This window comes from Phascolarctos cinereus, unplaced genomic scaffold (genome assembly GCF_003287225.1).
Source record: "Phascolarctos cinereus isolate Bilbo 61053 unplaced genomic scaffold, phaCin_HiC Scaffold_726;HRSCAF=1367, whole genome shotgun sequence".
In the NCBI taxonomy this organism is placed as follows: domain Eukaryota; kingdom Metazoa; phylum Chordata; class Mammalia; order Diprotodontia; family Phascolarctidae; genus Phascolarctos; species Phascolarctos cinereus.
In genome coordinates this window covers 68,040,413-68,047,091 of record NW_027556098.1, presented here as the reverse complement: position 1 = coordinate 68,047,091, position 6,679 = coordinate 68,040,413, and the positions used below count along the sequence as shown (strand labels likewise).

The 6,679-nt window shown below is 35.0% G+C and overlaps 1 pseudogene; it reads right to left on the bottom strand.

The window, feature by feature from the left end:
- Positions 1-4,790: 4,790 nt before the first annotated feature.
- Positions 4,791-5,230, bottom strand: LOC110198768 (superoxide dismutase [Cu-Zn] pseudogene; annotated as a pseudogene).
- Positions 5,231-6,679: the final 1,449 nt, after the last annotated feature.

Genomic DNA, 6,679 nt, shown 5'->3' with positions numbered 1-6,679 from the left:
CCATTAGTATGAGAGCAAGAGTATTGCATATATGTAAAATCACCTTAGATTTATAACAAAGATCAAGCTTATAATCTTAAAATATACATCACAGTATTTCATCCACAGTTAGAAAGTGATGCTACAAAAACTTATGCATACTTTTTATTGTTTAGTTGGAAGTTGACATTGAACAAAAGGCAGTTAGGTGGCGCAGGGGATAGAGTGCTGGGCCTAGACTCAGGAAAGCTCACCTTCGTGAGTTCAAATCTGGCCTCAGATATTTATTAACTATATTACCCTGGGCAAGTCCCTTAAACCGGTTTATTTCAGTTTCCTCCTCTGTAAAATAAACTAGAGAAGGAAATGGCAAACCGCTTCAGTATCTTTGCCAAGAAAATCCCAAATAGGGTCACAAAGAGTCAGACATGACTGCAGAACAACAGAAACTATGGACTATGATATACTATACCTTTTGCATTTTATTTTAATGATTGTTTATTAATTAAATTAATCAATATTTGTTAAATAATAAATGAAAGTGTTTCATTCAATTAATTATTTATTTTAATTAATAATATTTAAGTATATTAACATTTTAATTAATATTTAATTAAATATTTTGAAACAACATAGATTGAGTTGTAGGAAATTGTCTTGGAATTTTTGTACATATATATGAAGATACGCATGTTTCACAATATCTTACAAGTTCTCTTGTTAGTAATTGGCTATCAGGTTTAGTGGTGATAAACATGTTGAAACTAGCTGGCATTTTAACACTAGAATATTCCCCATCTGTATTGTTGAAGAGTAGTTTTGAACTATACCAACCCTTTCTCAAACATGGCAATAATAAATGCGATATGTTTGTTATAAGACATATGGCTGGTAATTTTTAGGCATAAAAGGTTCAGGCTGTTCGCTGGAGTCTTGGCCAGATGTTGAGCATCTAGAACATACCAAATTAAAAGATAATTAGTAAATTAAAACTTTCTGATTAGCACTTTGCAAAAATTAAATAGTTGTTAATGATGTCAAATCCCTATAATTAATATCAGGGGGGTTATATGTTTGCTACTCTTCTCAGATAATTTAATTAAATTTGAGAAAGTCATCTCAGACAACCTGCTAGTTTCCTTATGAAAACAACACAAAAATTACTTTCTCCTTTTATCATAGCTGTTTCTAACTTGCTAAATCTCAGGAATATGAAATAGGTTTTGACTTGTGTAGGTCTCTAAAGACACATATTATGCAAACTCTTGAGGATCTCCAAATGACAGATGTGGCTCAAAGAAGAAGAATCATATTTCTCATTATAACTGTCCCTTAAATTATTTTGCAAGAGTATATTGCTCACATAGAGTATAGTTTTAACATTAGGAAACGATTATTTGGGATTTATGATTCTCCTGACTGACATTAATACTTTATGCTTTTCAGCCTGTCATATTATGAATGAGTTCCTTCCAACAAAGAGTCACGTTAAAATAAAAAAAAAAGGTATGCATAAAAATGTGTACATTTAATATTAACATGAACAAATATGAAGAAAAACAAATCTCAGATATTTTTGAATGCAAAGTATTTAAAATAAAGTTTCAATTATTGGATTCATATCTTTTTTTTTTGTGCATTCTAGAACCATTTGGCAGTCTGGAGAAGCCAAAGAAATGATTTTATATTTGATGCTGTAAACAATAGGGAGATGTTGGAGTTTCTTCAGAGTTGGAGGTGGGGGAAGATTTCTACAGTCAGACCTATACTTCAGGAAGATTGATTTAGCTGCTCAGAGTAGAAGAGATTGAAGTGAGGAATACAATCTTTTAGTTTTTATGAAATTTCATTATGGATTTTTTATCACACAAGAACTATTTCATTTTTTATATTTATGGATTCGATTACTATTGTTTCATATTTTCCATAAAAAAAAGTTCATTAAGTATATTTTTGCACATGATGTCATAGAGAATAGTTTAAATAGATATATTCACACAATGAATAAACTATAATAAATACCAAGGTACAGTGGGAAGAATGCTGCTTTTGAAATTAGAGGACATGGTTTTAAGTTCAAGCTCTGTGAGTTGCTACATATGTGGCAAAAATAACAACTTTCCTCACCCTCAAAATCCCAATTATAAAATGAGAGATTTGGACTAAATAACCTCTCAGGACTTTTTGCACTCCAAAACTATGATGATATAAATATTTTCATTGGTCATAAGCACAGGGGCACACAAATGTCATTAAACAATGGGGAAATGGATGTGCATAGGAGACACCTGTTAAATGGCATGAGATCATCAGAAAGTTGTTACCCCTTCTAATTAAATTAGTAGTGACAGACTTCATTGGAACCCTGTATTGTAATGCTTTAGGCATTGTTTGAACCAATGCAAGATTATGAAGGGAGGTGATCTTGGAATTGTGGAAAGGAGGATTATTTTAGGTAAAAATTCCTTCTTAAATGTAACAAAAATTTTGCATGTAATCTCCTTTTTACTGAGATCAGAACTACAACTCTGCATTCATATGAAAGCTATGTAGTGGTTAGTTGAATCATTATCTAGCTGTGTAGGGTTGGTGGCACTGTATAATCCAATCAGTAATGCAGTGAAATAGGTTTATGAAACAGGTTCAATTTTATTTGATCAGATTTAAACAATCTTGCTCAATGATATAACAATAAACTTGGGAGTAAGTGTCAGCTTAGTATTTTAGGTCTCTGGGAGAAACACTTCCAGTTTTATAACCTACAAATAACTATCAGAAGTCTATATGACAACCTTCAGTTATTTTTTTTAAATTAGGAAGCTTCTGGGAATCTATTTCAAAAGTGCTTTGATTTGTTGTGTGAGCTTCAGAATGTTGTGATAGTCAAGAAGAAAATATCTGTCCTTTAAAAATTACCCTAAATATATGTCAGTGACGGAAAATAGAGTAGGATAGGAAAATAAAGTAGAGTAGAGTAGAGTACAGGAGAACAAGGATTAGACAACTGTAGATCAGAGGTCATCTTGTCCAATTTTTTTTTGTTAGGAAGAGAAGAGAGGAGTTACAAGGGATAATACTGGCCAAACACAGGTATGAAATATGGATGATTGAAGAGATGCTAGTAACCAATACTCAAGGGCAAAAAGTTTGTCATTAGAATTGAGGTGGCTGGATTTTCTTTCTTTCTTTCTTTCTTTCTTTCTTTCTTTCTTTCTTTCTTTCTTTCTTTCTTTCTTTCTTTCTTTCTTTTTTGCTAGGCAATTGGGGTTAAGTGACTTGCCCAGGGTCACACAGTACATGTTGTGTGTCTGAGGCCAGATTTGAACTCAGGTCCTCCTGACTTCAAGGCCAGAGCACTATCCACTGCTCCACCTAGCTGCCCCATGGATTTTCTTATCTATGAATTTTAATTTTGTAGGGATGATGAGGGAGATGAACACCAGCTAGTTGGGTCCAATATACCATATTACGGAGAATAAAGGCTGCAAGATTTAAATAAGTCAAATTCCTGACTCAAATTCCTGAAGCCAAAAGCAGAATGCCCACAAAATACAGTGAATTGGAAACTGATTGTGTGGGATAGGGGGTGGTGGAGGGAGGGTTGGATTTTAGCTTCAGTATGGCTTTTTCAGTGAGTTGTAGTATTAAGCTAGCAGTAAACTAAGCCCTTGACTTAGAGTAATAATGACTGAGGGGAAAGAAAACAAACATCATAGTACTGTCCTCTTCTCCAGGCATATTCCCTTGATAGAAGAGGAAGGAAAAATCGGAGAGGCACTATCTCAGGCAAGAGTCTAATTAGCCTGCCCTAAGGCTAATTTTTATTAATAGCCATCAATCCAGGAAACCAACCAGCTTTAGATAATTCTCAAGTTCCTTTTTAACACCCAGTGATAGACAGATTAGCTCCTCTTCCTTCAAGGGCCCTTTATCTCCTGGAAACACAATGACAAGACACATCTTTCTAGTGCCTGTCTCAAAGACAGAAATACATGAGGAAGGGAACCCATGTGCTACAGAAACAGAATGCCTCAGCACACAAAATCCTTTATGAGCTTTCTGGTTTGTAATTACGTGATCACCAGTCACATAACAACAAAAGTAATAGACCCAGATGAACTGCATTCATGGCTATTGCCAGTTGTTTCCATAAGCTATTGCTTTCTCCCTACTATGCTACTGACCCTTCATTTGTTTATTGATAATTGGTTCCATAGAGTTTATGATTGCATGGTAGGTATAATATATTTTATTGAGCTTTTTTTCCCCCTGGACTTTTCCGTGTTCTCAACAACAATAAATCTGAAATGCTGAAAAGTCAGTATAGAATACCCAAAAGAGGGCTTATGGTTTTCTTTATGTCTAAAGTTTTGGTCCTTACTATAATTAAGTAAATTCCTTTTGGTCAATGACTACATCATTCTTGCCTTTGTGTCCCTCAGAGCTTAGCATAAGGCCTTGCACATATTAAGCATTTCATAATTTCTGTCAATTGAAATATATCAGATTCATGGAATAAATGTAAGGGCTGGAAGTGTAAATGGTCATCTACTGCAATTTAATTATTTTCTTTCCCTCTCCCTAGTGACATATGAGGAGAATAAACAGAGGTTATAAAATAATAAAGGTCTCTTAACAAGTTAGTGGTAGAACTCTTAAAAACCAAGTGTTCTGACACCATTCCCGTCTCATTTTCTTTTTTTTTTTTGAGTTAAGATTAGTGTTTAGTGATCTTGCCAAGTATGTTTCTACATGTAATCATCTACATCTTTGTGTTCCTAGGTACCTGAGCTATATCCTAGGAAAATCATTTACTTAGCAATCACAATTATACCACAAGTTAGGCGAGGTCCAGCATTTCCCATCTTTTCACTCTCTGCATTTCCCCCTTTGCTCAAGTCATCAGCTTTCAATGATAGACATTGGTCCTGAAAATTCAATTAGATATTTTTTGATAGACTCTTTTGCCACACCTTCTTTGTCAGCACTCACATTGCCAACATCTCCAACATGCCTTTCATCACATTTGGTCCACCATGTTTTTTTGGAATGAGAATTAAAGTGAGCCCCTGAACTGGTACATCCTTGAGTGTTGGCGGCAAATTCACAGACATGGAATCCATGATTTCCTTCAGCTAATCCTGTAATACTTCCCCGGATTTCCACAGGCTCCCCAGCCTACTTCTGCTCAAAGTAGATTGTGCCTTTGCATGGGGCCATCACCCTTCAGAACGCATACAGTCTTCAGCATATCTCCCAGGCAAGCAAGCGTGGGGCCCTTCCCTACCAAGATGGGTACAGGTAGAGAGAAGAAACAGGTGGTGTGGAGAGAGCAGGTCGGCTCAAGAGCCAAAGGGGAAATGCCTCCATTCTCTTTTTCTAAGCCTAATTTCAAACCATATTCAACTGACTTACTGCATGATCTTATATTTACAATTCTGAGTAATGTAATGGTTTTCTGGGAAGGTTAGCTTCTCTAAGTCAAACCTATATAGAGTAACAGCAGAAAAACAGAAGTATCCTGATAATTGCTGTGCTGAATCAATTGGAACCTCCAGATAATAGGATACAGAATTCTTTTATTTGCATAAAAGATAAATACTCTATGTTCATTGACCTTTTTATGGTATGGCCAAGTCAAAGAGATCCACACCTGATAATCCTGCAAAAAAGTCAATGCAAGACAATGTTTTTCATTTTGCATCTGGTTATGCTTCCTGGAGTTTCCCCATCTTGCCTCTTGGAACCTTGTCATAAAGAACCTCATCACCCTGAGAGGTCAAATCAGCCTTAGCACTCAAAATTCATTACTTCACACTGATTGAAGAGTGGAGCAAAGACCTGCTCCTCAAACCTCCATTTAAGGAGGGCACCCCAGTCAGTCATTTCATCATTTCTCACCTTGCTACATGCCTTAAGATTATTTCACCATGCCCCTAGCCAGATACTTTCTCTACCCTATTCAACTTCCTTTTGTGTGGTCTTCCCCTATTAGTGGTAAACTCCTTGAAGGCAGGGACAGTCTTTTGCATTTCATTGTATCTCCAACACTTAGCACAGTACCTGACACATAGTAGTAACTTAATAGATGTTTATTGATTGATTTAATGTTTTTGGAATATGAGCACATTTATCAGCATTTATTAGATGATTAGCAAAAGTCTGACTTTTAGTCTGGAGAAACTCATCTTGTTGTGACTATTTCATGACTTCCTAGAGAAGATCACCAGGTATGTATAGTTCCTTAATTTACTATGCTTCTGGAGGAAACAGTAAATAAGAGATTAAGGTCTGCTTTACAAAGTTGGCTGAGTACAATAGATGAATATTCTCTTAGAGATTTGTATATAGAAATATAAAACTAGGAAAGACAGTAAAAAAAATGAAAAAAACTTTCAATAGCAACAAAGGATAGTTGTTATTACATTCTACTATCTGAATAGTTATAATTAAGCAATTAAGGATTAATACTGACATATACAGCATCTGTTAATCAAATAGCTGTAAGGGGCAAATATGTAAGTCCAATCCAATAAGTATTTATTACGGGCATAGAAAGTGAACTAGGTGCTTAAAAATGCAAAGAAAATAAAATAAAAATGCAGACAAAAATGCAGTAGTCCTTGTTTTCAAAGAATTAGGGCAATACTACACAATAAGATCTGCTTGGAGTGGAAATTATTGCTAATAATGTATATCT